Here is a 25,931-nt window from a genome sequence, read left to right as displayed (position 1 = left end):
GGTGGTGGTAGTATTATGCTCTGTGCCTGTTTTGCTGCCAATGGAACTGGTGCTTTACAGAGAGTAAATGTGACTATGAAAAAGGAGGATTACCTCCAAATTCTTCAGGACAACCTAAAATCATCAGCCCGGAGGTTGGGTCTTGGGCGCAGTTGGGTGTTCCAACAGGACAATGACCCCAAACACACGTCAAAAGTGGTAGCGGGGGATTTATATTGTAGCGTCCCGGAAGAGTTAATGCTGCAAGGGGTTCTGGGTATTTGTTCTGTTGTGTTTATGTTGTGTTACGGTGCGGATGTTCTCCCGAAATCTGTTTGTCATTCTTGTTTGGTGTGGGTTCACAGTGTGGCGCATATTTGTAACAGTGTTAAAGTTGTTTATACGGACACCCTCAGTGTGACCTGTATGGCTGTTGACCAAATATGCCTTGCTTGCATTCACTTGTGTGTGTGAAAAGCCGTAGATATTATGTGATTGGGCCGCCACGCAAAGGCAGTGCCTTTAAGGCACGCCCCCAATATTGTTGTCTGTGTTGAAAATTGGGAGAAATTCGGGAGAATGGTTGCCCCGGGAGATTATCGGGAGGGGCACTGAAATTTGGGAGTCTCCCGGGAGGGTTGGCAAGTGTGACTGGGAGACGCAACTGCTCTGTACTTCCCTACGTCCGTGTACCGCTCCGTACAGCGGCGTTTTAAAAAGTCATACATTTTACTTTTTGAAACCAATACCGATAATTTCCGATATTACATTTTAAAGCATTTATCGGCCGATAATATCGGCAGTCCGATATTATCGGACATCTCTAATTAACATTGCTGTATGTATACTTTTGACCCAGCAGATTTGGTCACATTTTCAGTAGACCCATAATAAATTAATCAAATAACCAAACTTCATGAATGTTTTTTGTGACCAACAAGTATGTGCTCCAATCACTCTATCACAAAAAAAATAAGAGTTGTAGAAATGATTGGAAACTCAAGACAGCCATGACATTATGTTCTTCACAAGTGTATGTAAACTTTTGACCACGACTGTATGTGTCCATACAAGCAAATATGACCCATCATATTCCAGCGTGACGCCCTCATACGCTCATCAATATGTACAAAAACACACGTCGGCAAAAAGTCTGCCATCCAAGAATAGATCCGCGAGATGTTCACTGTCTCATGCGATACCGTCACCTTGCATTACAGCGTAATGTGTTGCATGTGACACACTGGAGAAGTATAAAGACTTGGCAAACAACTTTTTAAGTGCACGTTGTCGCAAACAAACACCTGCCGCAGGAAACCAAAACACAGCGATGACAACAACACCAGAAGAAACAAGCACTTTGTGCGAATACGGGGCGGCGAGGCGACGGCGCTCGTAGTGCAAGGTCATTTTGGAGAAAGAGAATGTCATAAATGATTACGGTTGATGCTAAAAGCCATTAAGAATTACTGAACAGAACTCTGTCCACTTACACACCCTCGCTGCCTGCGCTAGCACTCTAAAAAGCGCTCTCGGACCACTCAGCTCGCGCTCGCTCTCCTCGAATTTGAATACCATGTTCGGATAAAAAGCGACAGTGCCACTTATTAAACTCTGCTACATGGAAAAAGCACGAGAAGTGTCAGTTGTTATTGCACACCAAGCTTGGCTTTTTGGTGATACTCAGAGGAATGTTTGTGTGTTTGCGTGATGCTTTGACTTCACAGGCTGTCCAAGTAGTTCAATCTCCAAGGCGGACTTCACACTATTGTCTATGTTATTGATTCCACCACGAGTTTTATACACTAGCTCCCTACTTATCGCTGGACGTTACTTTCCGAGTAGGGTTGTACGGTATACCGGTTCTAGTATAGTACCGCGATACTAATTGATTGATTGATTGAGACTAGAGATGTCCGATAATATCGGCCTGCCGATATTATCGGCCGATAAATGCATTAAAATGTAATATCGTTTTTTTTATAATCGGTATCAGTTTTTTATTTTTATTTTTTTTATTTTTATTAAATCAACATAAAAAACACAAGATACACTTACAATTAGTGCACCAACCCAAAAAACCTCCCTCCCCCATTTTACACTCATTCACACTCATTCACACAAAAGGGTTGTTTCTTTCTGTTATTAATATTCTGGTTCCTACATTATATATCAAAATATATCAATACAGTCTGCAAGGGATACAGTCCGTAAGCACACATGATTGTGCTGGTCCACTAATAGTACTAACCTTTAACAGTTAATTTTACTAATTTTCATTAATTACTAGTTTCTATGTAACTGTTTTTATATTGTTTTACTTTCTTTTTTATTCAATAATTTTTTTTAAATGTATTTATCTTATTTTATTGTATAATTTTTTTTAAAAAGTACCTTATCTTCACCATACCTGGTTGTCCAAATTAGGCATGATAATGTGTTAATTCCACGACTGTGTATATCGGTTGATATCGGTATCGGTATTTAAAGAGTTGGACAATATCGGAATATCGGATATCGGCAAAAAGCCATTATCGGACATCCCTAATTGAGACTTTTATTAGTAGATTGCACAGTACAGTACATATTCCGTACAATTGACCACTAAATGGTAACACCCGAATAAGTTTTACAACTTGTTTAAGTCGGGGTCCACGTTAATCAAGTCATGGTAATGAATCATATTCGGTACTATACTGCCTCTAAAAAGTACCGGTCCTCCACCCATCGTTGTCATCTCGTCGTGTCATGTAGACGAAGACAGCGCACACACACGAAGTACTTGTAAGCAGACACTGCGTAGACTGAAAAGGGAGAACGGACAAATTTTGCCTTAATAACTATAAAGGTGAAGTTATACCATTGTAACTGTCAGGTTCAAACACTGATGACATCTATTAAACAAGACAAGAAGCAAAGAATCAAACAGAGGCAGAATTCAATTTTGCTCAATTGAGGAGAAACGTGACAACCTGTAACCTCTTACAGTGTCACCCACGCTCTGGCGAAAGATTGTAAGCCACCTCTTTTTATTTGGACTTTGCCTGTTTACATAACAACATCTGTTTCTAAAGGAATGGGGAGTATGTAAACAGTCATTGTTTTCGGTCACATTAACACAAAAGAAAAAGATGCCTCGGGCTTGGGCTGGTCCTGACTTTAGCTTGGGCAGGTCTTCGATGACAATACCTCCCGTCTCCTCCCATCGTACACAATGGAATTTTCCAAGCCTTTGCTTGGTGCAACAAAGACAGCCTCTTGTCTGTTCATTGGGAACTCAGAACGGAAAGTTTTTTGATAATTTACATACAATTTTTCTGACAGTAACCCCCTCAGGAAGAGGTGTTCTAAGACATTGCTAGCTAGTCGACTTCTAAATCACTAATCTTTGTCTCCATGGAGACAAGCCAAGTACATTTATTTCAAATATCATCCGAGTGATAGCTATACATGCTTCACTACACACCGGAGTCATGACATTGGATGTGTTACAAATGGTCTAAAGTTGACAAAGTCAAGACAATAAGTCAATTTGTCGAATCATTAACCATTAAGACAAACAACTTAACTTTGAATGCACTACACACAAGTGAATGAAGGTCATACTTAGTCAACAGCCATACATGTCACACTAAAGGTGGCCGAATGAACAACGCCAAGACTGTCATAAACATGTGCCATATAGTGAAACCACACTAAACTACAATGACAAACACATTTTAGGAGAATATTTGCACCGCAACACAACATAAACACCACAGAACAAATTCCCATAATTATCTGCAGCATCAACTCTTCGGGACGATGCAATATAAACAAACACCATTGGTGGATCATCATCATCATCATCATCAATCTTTATTGCAGACCTTAAGATCCATTAAACATATAAAAACACAATACAAAACATTAAAAACAAAACATTAAAAACAAAACAATAAAACATAAAGCCCAAATGTCAGTTTCTGACATACAAACATGTGTGCCAATGGTTCCACAGTCCAGATGAGTAAATAACAGAACTGCGGCCAGGCTTCGTTATCACAGTGATTATGTCATTTTCAGACATTTTCAGACACATGAAATACAATGTGATGATACTAAGTACAAGAGCGTTTGTAGTCGACACTACTATGATTACATCTATATTTTTTAGCATCACAAAATCGTCTTTTTTTTGTTTTTGTTTTTTTGTTAAAAAAACCAAAAAAAACTGATACCAATATGATCCTATGTCAAATTTGTATATCGGACGCCCATAAAAGGAAGCATGCATACTGTCTTTGTAGAAACACAGTTCTTGTTTAGAATCATGATGGATTGTTGCCAGTGAAAAATAAAATTATGTGTTTTGAAAATTTAAATTTGGTTGAATACTTCGGCAGCATGGTGGGACAGGGGTTAGTGCATGTGCCTCACAGTAAGAAGGTCCTGGGTTTTATTCCCAGGCTCGGGGTCTTTTTTTGTGGATTTTGCATGTGCGTGGGTTTTCTCCGGGTACTCCGGCTTCCTCCCATCTCCAAAGACATGCACCTGGGGATAGGTTGATTGGCAACACTAAATTGGCCCTAGTGTGTGAATGTGAGTGTGAATGTTGTCTGTCTAACTGTGTTGGCCCTGTGATGAGCTGGCGACTTGTCCTGGGTGTATCCCCCCCCCCGCAGCTACCGTATTTGTGAAATATTGTGCAGAGTATAGACCGATTGTGCAGTCTGAAGTAACATGATGCTGCGGTGATATTGAGGTCAGCGATAATCTGCAGTGCAGAAATGATGTTAATCTGTAATTGAGAACATCTGTCATCGTATTTTAGATGATCAGATTCTGAGCCTCATCTCAACCTTGCAATCTGACCACGGATAAATCTGTTTTACACTCTCAAAAAGTGACAATTGCAGTCCCTGTTGGTGCCTGACTAAATAATGCTTCGGCAAAACAATAAACTCCCATTTGTAACAATTTTTGGTTTATTTTTGGGATAGCACACTGGTCATTTCGATAAATATCTAATTATTTTAATAATTACATTTGGTTGGTTGTACAAAAGTGCACCACCATTGTTTGTGTATTGTTTTGTTCTTGAACCAGAGTTGATGTGTCAATAACTGAGATACGGAAGTGATGCTGCCTTTTCAAGCTGTCATGTCAATTTTCATAGACATGATTTCTTTGGGTCTCAACATTTATGCTGAGAAAAGCGGTTATCCATTATGTTGACGTTGACTAACTATTTAATCATCATAATAACAATACATTTAAGTTTCGAAAGGGTGACGTAGCAGAATGGAAAAATGCATTGTGGGTAATAATGTGCATACTAACCACTAGGCCTACTCAGTGGCCTAGTGGTTAGAGCAGTGGTCACCAACCTTTTTGAAAGCAAGAGCTACTTCTTGAGTACTGATTAATGCGAAGGGCTACCACTTTGATACACACTTCAATAAATTGCCAGAAATAGCCAATTTGCTGAATTTACCTTTAACTCTATGTTATTATTAATAATTAATGATATTTACACTTAATTGAACAGTTTAAAAGAGGAGAAAACATGAAAAAAAATGACAATTAAATTTTGAAACATAGTTTATCTTCAATTTCGACTCTTTAAAATTCAAAATTCAACCGAAAAAAAGAAGAGAAAAACTAGCTAATTCGAATCTTTTTGAAACAAATTAAAAAAAGAATTTATGGAACATCATTAGTATTTTTTCCTGATTAAAATTCATTTTAGAATTTTGATGACATGTTTTAAATAGGTTAAAATCCAATCTACACTTTGTTAGAATATATAACAAATTGGACCAAGCTATATTTCTAACAAAGACAAATCATTATTTCTTCTAGGTTTTCCAGAACAAAAATTTTAAAAGAAATTCAAAAGACTATGAAATAAGATTCTACAGATTTTCTAGATTTGCCAGAATAATTTTTTTGAATTTTAATCATAATAAGTTTGAAGAAATATTTCACAAATGTTTTTCGTCGAAAAAACAGAAGCTAAAATTAAGAATTAAATTAAAATTTATTTATTATTCTTTACAATAAAAAAAAAATACTTGAACATTGATTTACATTGTCAGGAAAGAAGAGGAAGGAATTTAAAAGGTAAAAAGGTATGTGTGTTTAAAAATCCTAAAATTATTTTTAAGGTTGTATTTGTTCTCTAAAATTGTCTTTCTGAAAGTTATAAGAAGCAAAGTAAAAAAAAATAATGAATTTATTTAAACAAGTGAAGACCAAGTCTTTAAAATATTTTCTTGGATTTTCAAATTCTATTTGAGTTTTGTCTCTCTTAGGATTAAAAATGTCGGGCAAAGCGAGATCAGCTTGCTAGTAAATAAATAAAATGTAAAAAATAGAGGCAGCTCACTGGTAAGTGCTGCTATTTGAGCTATTTTTAGAACAGGCCAGCGGGCTACTCATCTGGTCCTTACGGGCTACCTGGTGCCCGCGGGCACCGCGTTGGTGACCCCTGGGTTAGAGTGTCCGCCCTGAGATCAGTAGGTCGTGAGTTCAAACCTAGGCCGAGTCATACCAAAGACTATAAAAATGGGACCCATTACCTCCCTGCTTGGCACTCAGCATCAAGGGTTGGAATTGGGGGATAAATCACAAAAAATGATTCCCGGGCGTGGCCACCGCTGCTGCTCACTGCTCCCCTCACCTCCCAGGGGGTGAACCAGGGGATGGGTCAAATGCAGAGGACACATCTCACCACACCTAGTGTGCGTGTGACAATCATTGGTACTTTAACTTTAACTTATGAAAATACAAAGGTTTTCAGTTTCAGATGGAAAATTCGTAGGTCCTAAAGTTGGTTTGTCCGTGAGCCATTACAGACTTTGCTTTCCGAAATTCTCCCCTGTATAAAAGCGGACTTTATTGGTGAGATAGAGAACAAGCTAGGTTTTTGACAATGGAGGCAGGTCATTTAAATTGCTTGTTCAGTGAATGTGCTCATACCGACCAGTTCCACCGATTTTGCCAATCTTTGTCGTTTCGCCTTGCCATTAGAAATAAAAGCTTCTTAACTGCAATCTGCTTCTGCCGCTTCTTCTTATTCCGCTTCCTGAAAACACAACCATTGCAGACATGTGACCTGAACGCGACACGCGGTCCACAATGCTTTGCGAAATTACGTGGCCTCTCCGTGTAGCCCATTAATATATACAGGTTGACTGTATTCGTATGTATTCTATATTTTTCAACAAATCCAAATTTCAAAAGTCGTTTCCTTCAGAATTTTTAAATAAAGTTTGGGTACGCACAAAACACGTCCAAAGGGTTGTGTCCTGTAAATGGTAAATGGTCTGTATTTATATAGTGCTTTATTATACCTGGAATGATACCCAAAGCGCTTAACATTATACATCACATTCACCCATTCACACACATAAATTGATTTTAACCGTTGTGTAATGTTCATATTGTTGTTACTCTGCCAGGGTTCCATCAGACCCACAAACGCTGGCTGAGTAACAACAATATGAACGTTGCACGGAATATTTCTCTGCCAGTTTTTGCATCCCACAGGGATTCTTCTTTTGTGTTTCTGCACCTGCGGTTCCCACACAAAGTTGCAACATTGTTTGTCAACACTGTCTGCTCTCATTTTCTCGCACATTTGACCCTCTGATGTTCTGTGTACCTACACTCTGTCCTCCTCCTGTCTAGGCCTGCTGTGTGTGTGTGTGTGTGTTGGTTGCGTGTGGTACACAGAACATACATTTCCACACTTCTATTAACCCCGGGTCCAGTGGACCCGGACATCTTATATGTAATAGAAATGTGTAGTGGGGGGGTGTATGGTGTGTGGTCATTAAATATATATTCTGATATATGTTCTTCACAGAAAATGAGCCAAAGTCAATGAGTCTCAGTTTGAAAAATTAATTAATTTTATCATTTATCTTTTAATAGAAAATTAAAACGGGTCCCACAGACCCGAACACCAAACAAGGTTGTGTATTTTACATTATACTGACGGATATAGTTTGCCAGTCAAGTCAAATAGCCTACTATATTTTTGTGTTTTTCAACATATGAGTGGTGATTGTAAATAGATCGATAAATGTGGTAGCAGAAAGTATCATTAGTACTAGTGTATTAGCATCCCAAAAGAACAACACAACGCTTGGATATTTGATCATTTTATCATAATTTCATCTATGTATCATGTATCATATATGTATTTCATAATGATTCATTGTAATAAACATCAAGTTAAATAATGATATGGGTTTAGGTTTACAAGATACAGGGTGACCAAAAAAACAAAAACAGAACCCCATAAATTGTTATTAAATTGTACATATTTCTTAAACTTCTGTGTACAACCATTCCTCAAAATTTCAGTTATTCCAAAATATTCTCTAAATGTGTTTTGCGGCGTTGGATTGTCAAATTGTCAATTAAAGACATTCCTCTTGGGGATTTTAGAATTAAGATTTTGCACAGACCCACACTCTCTGAACTTCTGAACCCAGTCGAAAATTCAGCTTTTTGATAGAGCATGACGACACAGGAACCTTCTCCGTAAATTGGCTTACAACTCCACGCATAATGTCTTTTCTTTGGTTGATCAAGACCTGTTGGGGAAGAATATTGTTCCAGTATTTCATGCACAAAGTCATCTTGTATAACCTGCAGAAGAAATGACGAAAAATGAACAGGTCCATTCAAACACTATGCATGTACATTCTTATTGCTCTCTTGGTCCCCATTTCTTTGGAGTATTTATTAAAAATAAGCCGTTTTTTGTAGCAAATGTCAAATATGTCATCAGTACCAAAATGTATGTGGCGAGACGTGCTCCCCATTGGAATCCATGCACCCCCTGCATCTGCGCATGTGTACGAATCCGGGGAACGCTAAAATGTAATTGTGGATTGAAGAACTCCTATGTGAATACGATCGTTACACTAAATGATGCGGCATTTTTTTATTATGTCATTTAATATACATCTTTCACACCACTAACCATCAAATGTATACCGTATTTTCCGGACTATAAGGCGCACTTAAAAATTATTTTTTTTCTCAAACTCGACAGTGCACCTTTTAACCCGGTGCGCCCAAGCTAAGGAATAAGTTTGGTTGAGTTTACCCACCTCGAAACAATTTTATTTGGTACATGGTGTAATGGTAAGTGTGACCAGTAGATGGCAGTCAAACATAAGAGATAAGTGTAGGCTGCATCGTTTGATGTGCTTCAGTAAATGAACAAGTAGATTAATAATTCATTTTCGACCACTTGTCCTTAATAATTTTGACAAAAATAATAGAATGGAAAATGACACAATATGTTACTGCATAGGCCAGCAGCTCAAATAGGAGCCTATGTTTGTTTACTTACTACTAAAAGTTGTCTTGTATTTTCATTATTTTATTTCAGGAAAAACCTGCAATAAGAAACATATGTTTAATGTACCGTAAGATTTTTTGTTAAAATAAAGCCAATAATGGAATTTTTTATGGTCCCCTTTATTTAGAAAAGTACCAAAAAGTATCAAAATAATTTTGGTCCCAACATATTGGTATCGGGACAACACTAACGCCTACCATAGCTCAAGCTCACTATAGCTGCTGCTAGAAGTAATTAACAAATTTAGTCACGTCATCAAATTAATAATTCTAAAGTGAATGCTTCACGCTAATTTAGGGTTTGTGGCATACAGAGACGTTCACTCAGAATTCCATGCACAGTTTTATAGATGATGCCCCCGGTCTGCAGTAAAAAGGCTTTCCTATCCCAACTTTCATGTGCGGAAATAAAACTGTCAGCTAACACGCAACTTAATGACAAAAGTAAAATAAACGATGACCATCATTGCAGGGATAAAACGAGTTTATTGGCTCTGATCCTATAAATACACCGTGGAACATTGTTGACAATAACGCAGGGGAGGAGCGAACCTGCAGTTTAAAGTGAGTGTGGGCTCATATTGTTGAGGCCGTGTCTCAGAGGATAGAATGAGATAACGGTGACGGCTTATGGTTAGAAAATTGAAGGGAGGCTGTGGGGGTTTAGAGGTTTATTTAGGCTTTATTTAGGAGCTGTGTCCCTCGTGCTCGCAGCCAAAAGGTCCTTCGGGTTGCCTGGAAGTAGGCTATGGTCATCAGGAAATAGCTGCATGCAGCCTGCAGGAGAGTTGCATTTGCAGCACATAGCGTTTACTGATTACTGTTAGGCAGGCACTGACTGGCATGTCCAGACGTGGCTCAGTGTGAGTTCTCTACTCCATCCGTCGTCTGAACACCAGCGTTGACCTCTTTTCTGTCCGCGCACGGCAGCGAAGCCAAGCGGGTCACGCGGCAGGATGAGGTGATTTAGACCAACATGGCTGTCTTTAAAACAATGGCATAGAAAGCTCAGGAATGCGCGCGAAAATGGATTGTCACCTACAGGCCTACTGAGATGAAATGTTCTTATTTAAACGGGGATAGCAGATCCATTCTATGTGTCATACTTGATCATTTCGCAATATTGCCATATTTTTGCTGAAAGGATTTAGTAGAGAACATCGACGATAAAGTTCGCAACTTTTGGTCGCTGATAAAAAAAAGCCTTGCCTGCACCGGAAGTAGCGTGACGTCGCAGGTTGAAGGGCTGCTCACATTTCCCCATTGTTTACACCAGCAGCGAGAGCGATTCGGACCGAGAAAGCGACGATTACCCCATTAATTTGAGCGAGGATGAAAGATTCGTGGATGAGGAACGTGAGAGTGAAGGACTAGAGTGCAGTGCAGGACGTATCTTTTTTCGCTCTGACCGTAACTTAGGTACAAGCTGGCTCATCGGATTCCACACTTTCTCCTTTTTCTATTGTGGATCACGGATTTGTATTTTAAACCACCTCGGATACTATATCCTCTTGAAAATGAGAGTCGAGAACGCGAAATGGACATTCACAGTGACTTTTATCTCCACGACAATACATCGGTGAAGCACTTTAGCTACGGAGCTAACGTGATAGCATCGTGCTTAAATGCAGATAGAAACAAAAGAAATATGCCCCTGACTGGAAGGATAGACAGAAGATCAACAATACTACCAAACTCTGGACCTGTAACCACACGGTTAATGCTGTACCGCCGGACGAAGCCTAGCAATGCTGTTGCTAACGACGCCATTGAAGCTAACTTAGCTACGGGACCTCGACAGAGCTATGCTAAAAACATTAGCTATCCACCTACGCCAGCCCTCATCAGCTCATCAACACCCGTGCTCACCTGCGTTCCAGCGATCGACGGCGCGACGAAGCACTTCACCCGATCATCGATGCGGTCGGCGGCTAGCGTCGGATAGCGCGTCTGCTATCCAACTCAAAGTCCTCCTGGTTGTGTTGCTGCAGCCAGCCGCTAATACACCGATCCCACCTACAGCTTTCTTCTTTGCAGTCTTCATTGTTCATTAAACAAATTGCAAAAGATTCACCAACACAGATGTCCAGAATACTGTGGAATTTTGCGATGAAAACAGAGCTGTTTGTATTGGGATACAATGTGTCCGAAAACTTCCGCTTCAACCATTGACGTCACCCGCAAACGTCATCATACATAGACGTTTTCAACCGGAAGTTTCCCGGGAACTTTAAAATTGCACTTTCTAAGTTAACCCGGCCGTATTGGCATGTGTTGCAATGTTAAGATTTCATCATTGATATATAAACTATTAGACTGCGTGGTCGGTAGTAGTGGCTTTCAGTAGGCTTTTAAGATAATCCTTGACTCATCCACGCACACACAAACTGAATGGAGAGCTGTTGATTGGCTCATTTTAAGCGAGCATACACATTTGTAACGGAGAGAAATATGTTTGTAATAAAGGTTATTTGTCTCAAAAAGAAAAACTATATGGAGATATGCCACAAGGTTCCGTGTACCTTCCGTTTATTCTCGTTCCAATTCTGAAACGCAAATCCAAAAACTAAATTGGGGCCGTTTTTCGATTTTTATTACATATGGCAGATTTTAAAACAAAAAAAAGGGTTGATTTCCAATTAAATATTGCCATAAAATTGGATTTTGTGCTGTTTTCCTGTTATGGATTGTATATTTTCGAGATAAGCACAAAAATCCAATTTATGTTCATCCGAAATGCAAGGTTATCTGTGTGATGACAAATTGAACCGGAAGCAGTATTTTAGCCTTTCCTTTGCGTTTAGCATGTTTTTAGCATAACGGTAACATTTGTTCAGCAGGAGTCCTATTGTCGTTTTAAAAAAGTGTAATTAAATAGTTTGTCAACTTCTGTTTTAGAAATGAAAATAGAAAAAATGGCCCGAAATTGTTTTTTGATTTGCATTTCAGAATTGGAAAAATAATGAATGGACCGTGTACCTTCCATTTATTGTATTTCCAATTCTGAAACGCAAATCAAAAAATAAAATTAGGACCGTTTTTCGATTTTTATTATATATGGCAGATTTTAAAACAAACAAAAAGGGGTTAATTTTCATTAAAATTTTGCCATAAAATTGGATTTTGTGCTGTTTTGCTTTTATGGATTAACATTTTTCCAGATAAACGCAAAAAAATTTGCAAAAATGTGTGATTATCTGTGTGATGACAAATTGAACCGGAAGCAGTATTTTGGCCTTTCCTTTGCGTTTAGCATGTTTTTAGCATAACAGTAACATCTTTGGTCCGTGTATTTTCCGTCATTCTATTTCCAATTCTGAAACGCAAATCAAAAAACAAAATTAGGGCAGTTTTTCAATTTTTATTACATAAGGCAGATTTTAAAACAAATAAAAAATGGTTGATTTCCATTTAAATATTGCCATAAAATTGGGTTTTGTGTTGTTTTCCTTTTATGGATTTTAAATTTCCCTGTGATGAGGGGGCGACTTGTCCAGGGTGTACCCCCGCCTTCCGCCCGAATGCAGCTGAGATAGGCTCCAGCACCCCCTGCGATCCCAAAAGGGACAAGCAGTAGAACATGGATGGATGGATGGATGGATGGATTTAAAATTTTCCAGAAAAACACAAAAATCCAATTTATGTTCATCCAAAATGCGTGGTTATCTGTGTGATGAGAAATTGAACCGGAAGCAGTATTTTAGCCTTTCCTTTGCGTTTAGCATGTTTTTAGCATGACGCCAACGTCTTTGTTCAGCAGGAGTCCTATTGTCGTTTAAAAATAGTGTAATTAAATAGTTCTTCAGCTTTTGTTTTAGAAATGAAAATAGAAAAAATGGCCCAAAATGTGTTTTTTGATTTGCATTTAAGAATTGGAAATAGAATGAATGGACCGTGTACCTTCCATTTATTGTATTTCCAATTCTGAAACGCAAATCAAAAAATAAAATTAGGGCCGTTTTTCGATTTTTATTACATATGGCAGATTTTAAAACAAGCAAAAAGGGGTTAATTTTCATTAAAATAATGCCATAAAATTGGATTTTGTGCTGTTTTGCTTTTATGGATTAGAATTTTTCCAGATAAACGCAAAAAAATTTGCAAAAATGTGCGGTTTTCTGTGTGATGACAAATTGAACCGGAAGCGGTATTTTAGCCTTTCCTTTGCGTTTAGCATGTTTTTAGCATAACTGTAACATCTTTGGTCCGTGTATCTTCCGTTCATTCTAGTTCCAATTCTGAAACGCAAATCAAAAAACAAAATTAGGGCCGTTTTTCAATTTTTATTATATATGACAGATTTTAAAACAAACAAAAAAGGGTTGATTTCCAATTAAATATTGCCATAAAATTGGATTTTGTGCTGTTTTCCTTTTATGGATTTTATATTTCCCAGATAAACACAAAAATCCAATTTATGTTAATCCAAAATGCAAAAATGCGTGGTTATCTGTGTGATGACAAATTGAACCGGAAGCAGTATTTTAGCGTTTCCTTCGCGTTTAGCATGTTTTTAGCATAACAGTAACATCGACATAGACATCGATGGCAGTGAACCTCGACTTGCGTGATAACATCAAGACCATACGTATGACATCAGCGTGTTGCCTTCAGGAACCTTTATTAATGGCTGACTGCAACAACGAACAGCATGGACTCCGTCACACACACATATTGGCGCCACAGTGACACGTCACTTCCTGGTGCACAGCACTCCAAAATAAAAGCGTACATTATAACAAGATTATTATGTTTAACAAGCGGGAGTCCTATTGTCGTTTTAAAAAAGTGTCATGAAATAGTTGTCCTTTTGTTTCAGAAATGAAAATTTAAAAAAATGGCCCAAAATAGTTTTTTTGATTTGCATTTAAGAATTCGAAATCAAATGAACGGAAGGTACACGGACCCACAAGCTTTCGTGGGTCCGTGTGCCTTCACGTGGGTCAGAATTCCACACATTATTCCTAATGTATGGAATAATTCTGGTTGTGCTTACTGACCTTGAAGCAATTTTATTTGGTACATGGTGTAATAATAAGTGTGACCAGTAGATGGTAGTCACACATAAGAGATACGTGCAGACTGCAATATGACGCCAGTAAACTACACCAAAACTTTAAATGTTCCTTTGAAAATGAAGAACATTATACACGGCACTCAAAAATCTGTCAAAATGTTTTAGTATGTCTTTGAAGCCGCATCACTTGATGGATTGTCGGCCCATTACGTCCGTAATGTAGTCAGAGATACAAGTATTACTATGGTGTGTGTATAAGGACCGCAAAATTGCACCCATTAGCAGACATATTTTCTGGCGTTTTGTTTCACCATATTATGCAAAACCAACTTTTCTTACCTTCTAGTACCTGCTGATTTGAGATCTGCATAAGAAAAAAAATCATGATATGACCCCTTTAATGCGCCTTTTAATCCGGTGCGCCCTATGGTCCAGAAAATACGGTACATTATGTACATACGGCCAAAACCCGGCCGAGCCATACCAAATACTATAAAAGGGGACCCATTACCTCCCACTCAGCATCAAGGGTTGGAATTGGTGGTTAAATCTCCTAAATGACTCCAGAGCGCTGGTCATTGCTGCTGCTCACTGCTCCCCTCACCTCCCAGGGGGTGGAAGAAGGGGATGGGTCAAATGCAGAGGGTAATTTCACCACACCTAGTGTGTGTGTGACTATCAGTGGTACTTTAACTTTAACATTACAGCTTAATGTATCCATATTTACATACTGTAATATTGTGTGGGTTAAGCAGATGTTTATGTTGAAGTACATTCATCATAAACAAGACATTTCAGGCAATGTTTAGACACAGTTTCAACTTTTTAGACACATCTATTAAACTTCTATCCAACTTGTTTTTTTTGGACTGGTATGGTGGTCTGTAAAGACAAAATTATATTCATTTCTAACTTCAGGGAATTCTGTAATTTTGGCAATCTTTGTTGTTTTTGTTTTATCTCTGTTTGTTGTAATTATTATGGAGTTTTGTATTGGAGGGGAGGATGTTAACCCATTGGGCTTAATTAATTTTATACTTTGCACATTGTAATCCAATCCAATCCACTTTATTTATATAGCACATTTAAATAACAAACATTTTTCCAAAGTGCTGCACAAAAATATTAAAAACAATGACTGAAAAAAACTAAATAAATAAATATAAAAACAATATAAAAATCCATCCATCCATTTTCTACCGCTTGTCCCTTTAGGGGTTGCGGGGGGTGTTGGAGCCTATCTCAGCTGCATTTGGGCGGAAGGTGGTGTACACCCTGGACAAGTCGCCACCTCATCGCAGGGCCAACACAGATAGACAGACAACATTCACACTCACATTCACACACTAGGTAAAACCAATTTAAACAATACATAGAAATAAAAATGTAAAAACACAGAGGACCACACAACTCACGTATAGTGTTAAAAGCCAGATAATAAAAGTGGGTCTTTAAGGCCTACTGAAACCCACTACTACCGACCACGCAGTCTGATAGTTTATATATCAATGATGAAATCTTAACATTGCAACACATGCCAATACGGCCGGGTTAACTTATAAAGTGCAATTTTAAATTTCCCGGGGAACTTCCGGTTCAAAACGCCTTTGGAGGATGACGTATGCGCGTGACGTCGCGAGGTCCACGGAAGTGTTTGGACACAATACACAGAGCTCTGTTTTCTTCGACAAAATTCCACAGTATTCTGGACATCTGTGTTGGTGAATCTTTTGCAATGTGTTTAATGAACAATGGAGGCTGCAAAGAAGAACGTTGTATGTGGGATCGGTGTATTAGCGGCTGGCTGTAGCAACACAACAAGGACTACTTACCCTGATAGCAGACGCCTAGCCGATGCTGGCCGCCAAACCCACGGATGAAGTCTTTCGTCGCGCCGTCGATCGCTGGAACGCAGGTGAGCACGGCTGTTGAGGAGCAGATGAGGGCTGGCTGGCGTAGGTGGAGCGCTAATGTTTTTATCATAGCTCTGTGAGGTGCGGTTGCTAAGTTAGCCTTAGCGTCGTTAGCAACAGCATTGTTAAGCTTTACCAGGCTGAGAATTATTAACCGTGTAGTTACATGTACATGGTTTAATAGTATTGTTGATCTTCTGTCTATCCTTCCAGTCAGGGATTTATTTATTTTGTTTCTATCTGCATTTGAGAAAGATGCTATCACGTGAGCTCAGTAGCTAAGTGTGTCACCGATGTATTGTCGTGGAGATAAAAGTCACTGTGAATGTCCATTTCGCGTGCTCGACTCTTATTTTCAAGAGGATATAGTATCCGAGGTGGTTTAAAATACAAATCCGTGATCCACAATAGAAAAAGGAGAGAGTGTGGAATCCAATGAGCCAGCTTGTACCTAAGTTACGGTCAGAGCGAAAAAGATACGTCCTGCACTGCCTCTAGTTCTTCACTCTAACGTTCCTCATCCACAAATCTTTCATCCTCGCTCAAATTAATGGGGTAATCGTCGCTTTGTCGCTCCGAATCTCTCTCGCTCCATTGTAAACAAAGGAAAATTGTGAGGAATATTACCTCCTGTGACGTCACGCTACTTCCGGTACAGGCAAGGCTTTTTTATCAGCGAGCAAAAGTTGCGAACTTTATCGTCGATTTTCTCTACTAAATCCTTTCAGCAAAAATATGGCAATATCGCGAAATGATCAAGTATGACACATAGAATGGATCTGCTATTCCCGTTTAAATAAAAAAAAATCATTTCAGTAGGCCTTCAAAAACCAAACAGCAACATTTTAAAATCAATTCTAAAATGAACAGGGAGCCAGTGCAAAGTCTCAAGAATTGGGGTTCTATGCTCGTGTTTCCTGACCCCTGTTAAAAGTCGTCCTGCCGGACTAACTCTTTTTGGCTAATAATGTGCATTGCCGTAGTCCGGGCGACTTGAAATAAAAGCATGCCCGAAAAGGTTAAAAGATAAAAACGGTTTTACTTTTGCTAAAAGACGAAGATGGATAAAAACACGATTTTAAAACGCCATTGACTTGTTTGTCAAGTTTACTGTCTATAGCAGGGGTGTCAAACTCAAATACAGAGTGGGCCAAAATTTAAAACTGAACAAAGTAGCGGGCCAAGGTTGAACAAAGTAACCTTTTAATAGGGACCCAAACAAGTTTTGCATTGAATATTGAACAAGCATGGCTTATATAACTTTATAGTGACATGCAAAATCGAGTTTCAAATAAAAATAATAATAATTAAAAATATCAATGGCATATCAAATACAATTTAAATAAAAATGGAATGCCTCTTTTCTATTTGCAACCTTCTGAGGTAAATATCAACATTAACTTTTTCCACAGGCTAATAAATTTGAAAATAAAATAACAATGAATAAACCAACCATTCAGGACTTTAAACTGCTCAGTTTGCAACACACTGAACTAATCTGATGTGCCCAAGCCAGATACCTGCCATCTTTTCCTGGATGCTAGTTCATTAAGCTTTGAGCTGACGCAACCTTTATTATCGAAAGAAGGTGTTCATCAGTCCTTATATCTCGTAGTCCACCCGGACCACAGTCTTGGGGGCGTGCCATAAAGGCACTGCCTTTAACGTCCTCGACGAGCTGTCGTCACATCCGCTTTTCATCCATTCTAACAACGTGCCGGCACAGTCACAAGATATGTGCGGCTTCTGGACGAACACACAGGTGAATGCAACGCATACTTGATCAACAGCGATACAGGTCACACTGAGGGTGGACGTATAAACAACTTTAACACTGTTAGAAATATGCGCCACACTGTGAATCCACACCAAACAACAATGACAAACACATTTCGGGAGAACATCCGCACCGTAACACAACATAAACACAACAGAACAAATACCTAGAATCCCATGCAGCCCTAACTCTTCCGAGCTGCAATATACACCCCCCCCCCCCCGCTACCACCAAACCCCGCCCGTGGTACACCCTGGACAAGTCGCCACCTCATCGCAGGGCTAACACAGATAGACAGACAACATCGGACCAAAAACAAAAGTTTCCGTTTTCCCCTCATTCATAATGGAATGTTTGTTTTTATCAGTGTGCATTAAATAAACAATAATCAACACACAGACTGACAGGAAGGGAAAAAAAAGACTCAACACGAGGATGAGCGTGCAGTAGAAGTGCAGCGGGGAGAGAGTTAGAGACGGTTATTTGGGCAGAACAATCGCACACACTCACAACCCCAGATACACTGATACACTATTCCCAAGAGTAAAATGAATGCACACTGACACACCGAACCTCACAGACATGGAGGACATGAAGTCGCCGGGCTCTCATCACAGCTGAGGAGCTGCCTATTCATCTGCACGTAAGAGGACAAAGCGAACGCATTGCACTCAGGAAATTGCAGCAGCGCAATTTACAACCGTTAAGCAGCAGTATAGGACAGTGGAGGCACACACACACACACACACACACACACACACACACACACACACACACACACACACACACACACACATACTGGTTATCATTTAGAATGGAGACCAAGTTTTTGATCATCACTTGTGGGGACCACCCTTTCTACAGGTTGTGGAGGCATAAAAATTTTTTGGTAAAATGGCCACTGCCCAGTTAGCTCATACACGTCTTTAAACCTCTGGTTTGATGAAGTAATGTGCTGATCATTCTTACTGGGGACCCTGGGGAAAAAGAGTTAATATGGTTCATGGGGACCAAATTTAAAGAATTTTTCATAATTCACACAAATTTGTACGTGACTACTGAGGACCATTTAAAAAAAAAAAAAAAGTTCAAATTAAATATGACATGATCCTCAGAATACAGTGTCAGGTTCAAACACTGATGACATCTGTTAAACAAGACAAGAAGCAAAGAATCAAACAGAGACAGAATTCAATTTGGACTCAATATTGAGGAGAGTCGCCTTTACACTGTACCCTTGGACAGTATCTCAGCACGCGCTTCCAAAAGATTGCATGCCTCCTTCTTTTATTTTGGACCCTCCCCGACCACATGGCCACCACTGTTTCCAAAGGACAAAGGTCGCAAAGAGTTCACAGAAAAGGTCGTAAACAATTCACAGAAAAGGTCAGTTCAAAAAGAGTTTGTAAAATAGTTCAAAAAGAGGTCCATAAAATAGTTCAAAAAGAGGTCGTCTGGAAATTGGGCAGATCCTGTCATCTCTCCGCTTTGAAGTCCTTGGGTTAGAACAATATATTTCTGTTGATTACCAGACATGAAAGAACACAGGAACACCTTCATCTTGCTTCCCCCCCTACACAGTGGAGTTTTACGAGCTTTACTCTTGGTAGGTTTAAAAGACAGCTTTTGTCTTCTTGCCTGGAACTCATTTCAACACAAACGTTTTTTGTGATAACTTACAAACAATTATTCTAACAACAGCACTACAGCTGTCCTCTTATTTAGCAGTAATGAAGTTGTCTGCAACTCCAACTACCATATATAGAAGGATGAAACATTCTGAATGTGAATCATACTTTAAAGGCCTACTGAAATGAGATTTTCTTATTTAAACGGGGATAGCAGGTCCATTCTATGTGTCATACTTGATCATTTCGTGATATTGCCATATTTTTGCTGAAAGGATTTAGTAGAGAACATCGACGATAAAGTTCGCAACTTTTGGTCGCTGATAAAAAAAGCCTTGCCTGTACCGGAAGTAGCGTGACGTCACAGGTTGTGGAACTCCTCACATCTGCACATTGTTTACAATCATGGCCACCAGCAGCGAGAGCGATTCGGACCGAGAAAGCGACGATTACCCTATTAATTTGAGCGAGGATGAAAGATTTGTGGATGAGGAAAGTGAGAGTGAAGGATTAGAGGGCAGTGGAAGCGATTCAGATAGGGAAGATGCTGTGAGAGGCGAATGGGACCTGATATTCAGCTGGGAATGTCTAAAACAGTAAATAAACACAAGACATACAGTATATATACTCTATTAGCCACAACACAACCAGGTTTATATTTAATATGCCACATAACAAACACCTCCCCCCTCCCGTCCATGTAACCCGCCAATGCAAATCAAACACCCGCACAACACACTCAATCCCTCAGCCCAAAGTACCGTTCACTTCCGCAAAGTTCATACAGCACATATATTTCCCCAAAGTCACGTACGTGACATGCACATAGCGGCACGCACGTACGGGCAAGCGATCAAATGTTTGGAAGCCTCAGCTGCGTACTCACGGTAGCGCGTCTGTGTATCCAACTCAAAGTCCTCCTGGTAAGAGTCTCTGTTGTCCCAGTTCTCTACGTGTTTGTGTTGCTGCAGCCGGCCGCTAATACACTGCTTCCCACCTACAGCTTTCTTCTTTGCTGTCTTCATTCACCAACGCAGATGTCCAGAATACTGTGGAATTTTGCGATGAAAACAGACGACTTAATAGCTGGCCACGATGGTGTCCCAAAATGTCCGCTACAATCCGTGACGTCACGCGCAAACGTCATCACACCGAGACGTTTTCAGCAGGATATTTCGCGTGAAATTTAAAATTGCACTTTACTAATCTAACCCGGCCGTATTGGCATATGTTGCAATGTTAAGATTTCATCATTTATGTATAAACTATCAGACTGCGTGGTCGGTGGTAGTGGGTTCCAGTAGGCCTTTAAGGTAACAATGTTTTATAATCATGCTGTATGAAAATTGCATCCTAATTGAACACTAAACCAGATTGCTGTGCAAATGTCTCACACTCAAACTAACTAGTAAACATGTTTTATGGGCCAAAGCTTAAAAATCACTTAGGCATCTTCAGAATGGATCTGACTATCATTTAAAAAGGTTTCCCTTTAGAGGACCTGTTTTTTTGTCCCCATACCGTCAAAGGTCCCCTAAAGGTGTAAACACAGCGATGTCCCCATTAAGTAAGCATTGCCAGAACACACACACACACACACACACACACACACACACACACACACACACACACACACACACACACACACACACACACATACACACACACACACACACACTTGTGCACTTTCATCAGAACTAGCCCTCACACACACGCCCACGCACACACACTGAAGCTGGTTGTTTCCCTGGCTGGGTCTTTGAACAGCTCAATGAGGAGTCTTTTCAGTCAACTGAATGGCCCCTCTGGTTCCCCTCTGTTGTGTGTCCTCTTCATCTTTTGTGCGGGCCCAGTTCAGGGGTGAGAGCTGTGTTCGCTCGTTGCCGCGAAAACAAGCCGTTCCCGTTGGAAACCAGAGTGAGGAGCTTTTATTGGAATGCCATCATTAAAGTTTCCCTTGCAAGGAGAGTTGTCATCGTGCCGTGGTTCCTCGGGACTCATGTTAAAAAGATTTTGGCTGTGCTTGCCTGCACGGCTGTCTGTGCATTCAACAGATAGCAGTTGACATGTTTGAAGTCAAATGTTTTCAATTATGCATACCAATAAGTGGATGCTTTCATCTTAAGAGCCTTATAGCTGCAAGAAAGCATACTTTTAGTATGTTCTCGTTACTCACTGAACTAGAAGCGACCACTTATCAAATGAAGGATTTTAGTTTATCTGTCTGTTGAGGTTATTTTTCTGGAAACAACTCCAAAGTGTTTGTTTTTACATGCTGTCAGTAGAGCTAGGACCCCCCTTAGTGTCCCCTCAGTGCACCTTCCTCCCCTTATTATTATTATTATTATAGTATCGTAATTTCCAGGCTACAGACCTCCTAATTTTAGGAAAAATGTCATTTCGTACATTTATTGTCATGATCCGTGGCCCGGATCATGTTTTGTTATTTTCTGTTAGTTTTGGACTCCCTTAGTTCCTGTTTGTGCACCTCTGGGTTTGTTTTAGTTTCCATGGGGATTCATTGGGTTCACCACTAATCAGAGAGCTATTTATTCACCTCTCTCGCCACGCTCAGTCTGGCTTCATTGTTTGCTTCATGCAACAGTTGCGTTAGAATTTATTGTCTCCGAGTTTATGCTTCCCGTGCGATCGGCACGTTTTCCTTCTGCTTGTTTTCTGTTTTTGGTACGTGTTTGATTTTTGAAAATTAAAATCATGTTCCTACCTGCACACCTTGTCCGTAGTAGTCCGTCTGCATCCCGGAAGAACGAACCCTGCAGAAAGATGCGACCCACCAAAACGTAACATTTATTGGATGCACAGCTCTATAAGCCGCAGTTGTTTCCTCAACTGTTTCCTTTTTCGATTGCCTTTGGCTGTGCGGCTGCGTTGTGTGCATTTCTTGTGTCTTAAGTGCTAAATGGCTGACTGAATGATTGTGTATGGTAATGGTAAATATTCTGTATTTATATAGCGCTTCACTATACCTGGAATGATACCAGAGGCACTTTACATTCTACATATAATTCACAAACACATTCACAGACTGATGGAGGGAAGCCCCCATGCAAGGCACTGTGAATTTGGTGGAGGAGGAATTACGGTGTGTGGTTGTTTTTCAGGAGTTGGGCTTGGCCCTTAGTTCTAGTAAAAGGACATTTGAATGCTCCAGGATACCAAGGATAGCAAGGTCCATAAAGACATGGATGACAGAGTCTAGTGTGGGATGAACTTGACTGGCCTGCACAGAGTCCTGACCTGAACCCGATAGAACACCTTTGGGATGAATTAGAACGGAGACTGAGAGCCAGGCCTTCTCGACCAACATCGATGTGTGACCTCACCAATGCACTTTTGGAAGAATGGTCGAAAATTCCTATAAACACACTCCGCAACCTTGTGGACAGCCTTCCCAGAAGAGTTGAAGCTGTAATAGCTGCAAAAGGTGGACCAACATTATATTGAACCTTATGGGTTAGGAATGAGATGGCACTTCAAGTTCATTTGTGAGTCAAGGCAGGTGGCAAATAGTGTGTGTATATATATATATATATATATATATATATATATATATATTATATATATATATATTATATATATATATATATATATATATATATATATATATATATATATATATATATATATAACATATTATCTGTCCAGCAGATGAATGACTTAAAGGCCTACTGAAATTTTTTTTTTTAATTTAAACGGGGATAGCAGATCCATTCTATGTGTCATACTTGATCATATCGCGATATTGCCATCATTTTGCTGAAAGGATTTAGTAAGAGAACATCGACCATAAAGTTCGCAACTTTTGATCGCTGATAAAAAAAGCCTTGCCTGTACCGGAAGTAGCGTGACGTCACAGGTTGAAGGGCTCCTCACATTTCCCCATTGTTTACAATGCAGCGAGAGCGATTCGGACCGAGAAAGCGACGATTCCCCCATTAATTTGAGAGAGGATGAAAGATTTGTGGATGAGGAACATGAGAGTGAAGAACTAGAGTGCAGTGCAGGACGTATCTTTTTTCGCTCTGACCGTAACTTAGGTACAAGGGTTCATTGAATTCCACACTTTCTTCTTTTTCTATTGTGGGTCACGGATTTGTATTTTAAACCACCTCGGATACTATATCCTCTTGAAAATGAGAGTCGAGATCGCGAAATGGACATTCACAGTGACATTTATCTCCACGACAATACATCGGCGAAGCTCTTTAGCTACGGAGCTAACGTGATAGCATCGTGCTTAAATGCAGATAGAAACAAAAGAAATAAACCCCTGACTGGAAGGATAGACAGAAAATCAACAATACTATTAAACCATGGACATGTAACTACACGGTTAATGCTTTGCAGCCTGTGGAAGCTTAACAATGCTGTTGCTAACGACGCCATTGAAGCTAACTTAGCTACGGGACCTCGACAGAGCTATGTTAAAAACATTAGCTATCCACCTACGCCAGCCCTCATCTGCTCATCAACACCCGTGCTCACCTGCGTTCCAGCGATCAACGGAGCGACGAAGGACTTCACCCGATCATAGATGCGGTCGGCGGCCCGGAGACGGAGGAAGTCAAGGTGAGGTCGGCGGCTAGCGCGTCTGCTATCCATCTCAAAGTCCTCCTGGTTGTGTTGCTGTAGTCCGCCGCTAATACACGGATCCCACCTACAGCTTTCTTCTTTGCAGTCTTCATTGTTCATTAAACAAATTGCAAAAGATTCACCAACACAGATGTCCAGAATACTGTGGAATTATGTGGTGAAAACAGAGCTTTTTGTATTGGATCCAATGGGGTCCGAATACTTCCGTTCACTACGTGACGTCACGCGCAAACGTCATCATACCGAGACGTTTTCAACCGGAAGTTTCGCGGGAAATTTAAAATTGCACTTTATAAGTTAACCCGGCCATATTGGCATGTGTTGCAATGTTAAGATTTCATCATTGATATATAAACTATCAGACTGCGTGGTCGGTAGTAGTGGGTTTCAGTAGGCCTTTAGGGGCTGATTTGGAGACAGCAGATGCTGACGGGTTTTTTTGTTTGTTTTTTGAATGGCATTATTTTTTTTAATAGAGTAGATATTTGTTTAACATATGTCCTATATGAAATACAATTCTTGCAATATGAATTTTCTGATGTCTGGACCATTCCACGCTCACAGTTAGTGGCAGCATCTACCAGTGGGTTTAGTTGTAGAGCACATTGCAGGGCAGCCTCTAAAGTGCCAGAGTAAAAGTGGTGCATATTATAGACGTATGTGGGCTCTGTACCGAGGATGTCGTTGTGGCTTGTACAGCCCTTTGAGACACTTGTGATTTAGGGCTATATAAATAAACATTGATTGATTGATTGATTGAGATGTCTGCTGCATGTTTCAAAACATAGCAAAACGCCACAGTAAAAAACATAACACGAATGTGGAGGGAAATGAGTGTCTCCATGACAACCGCATAGTACACCGCATAATACACTTTTGCACTTGTTATCAATTATGCACGCAGTCTTAGTAGATCACCTGCAACACGGCAACCAATAGTACACAACATTTTATAGTTTACACCCGCTATGTAGCACTTGTTATGTGGATCTTAGTAGATCGGGCCCGTATGTGTTGTAATTAGAGTAGAACTGTGCGTAGGTTACCCCACCTCACCTCACGCTTTCCTCACGCCTCGACATCCCCATAAAGAGTGACTCGTGATTGAATCCTGTCTTTTACGGAGAGAAGAGCAAAAGACAAAGATGACAGGTGGCGGCATATTGCGTCTGCTGTCAACGGTGCAGGTGAAAGAAAAGAGGTTGGATACCATGATGTGCAGTTCCATAAATTAGGGAGCATGTTTTTAAGATTTGTATCTTATTGATCAGTCATTACCAAACATTTACAATCAAAACAAAGCAGTAGTAAAGCACGGACCTCCGCCAAGCCCCCAATACACTAGTACATTTTTTTGTTTGTTTTAAAGTCCTTAATCCAGACGGTGATCTGGATCCCCCTCAACATCTATTTACCTGTTCCCTATCCCATTTCTGACATTTCCTTAAAGTTAATGTACAATCTGTCTGTAACTTGTTGACTTCTGTTGCTAGAAAATATATACATATAAACAAACACCAGTAAATAAATAACCTCCTTATAGATGGTCTGCCAGAGTATAAGAAGAAAATATTTATATCCATTATTTATTTATTTTTAAACCATTTTTTTAGATTTTTTTTTTGTTATACCCACTTTGA

At 39.8% G+C, this 25,931-nt stretch overlaps 1 protein-coding gene across 2 annotated transcripts in view; it reads left to right on the top strand.

The window, feature by feature from the left end:
• Positions 1–25,931, top strand: part of LOC133663526 (immunoglobulin superfamily member 11-like) — a 321,885-nt gene that overhangs the window by 280,696 nt on the left and 15,258 nt on the right. The window lies entirely within an intron of this gene.

Source organism: Entelurus aequoreus, linkage group LG13, assembly GCF_033978785.1.
Source record: "Entelurus aequoreus isolate RoL-2023_Sb linkage group LG13, RoL_Eaeq_v1.1, whole genome shotgun sequence".
NCBI classification, from domain to species: Eukaryota; Metazoa; Chordata; class Actinopteri; order Syngnathiformes; family Syngnathidae; genus Entelurus; species Entelurus aequoreus.
This window is presented reverse-complemented; position numbering and strand designations above follow the sequence as displayed.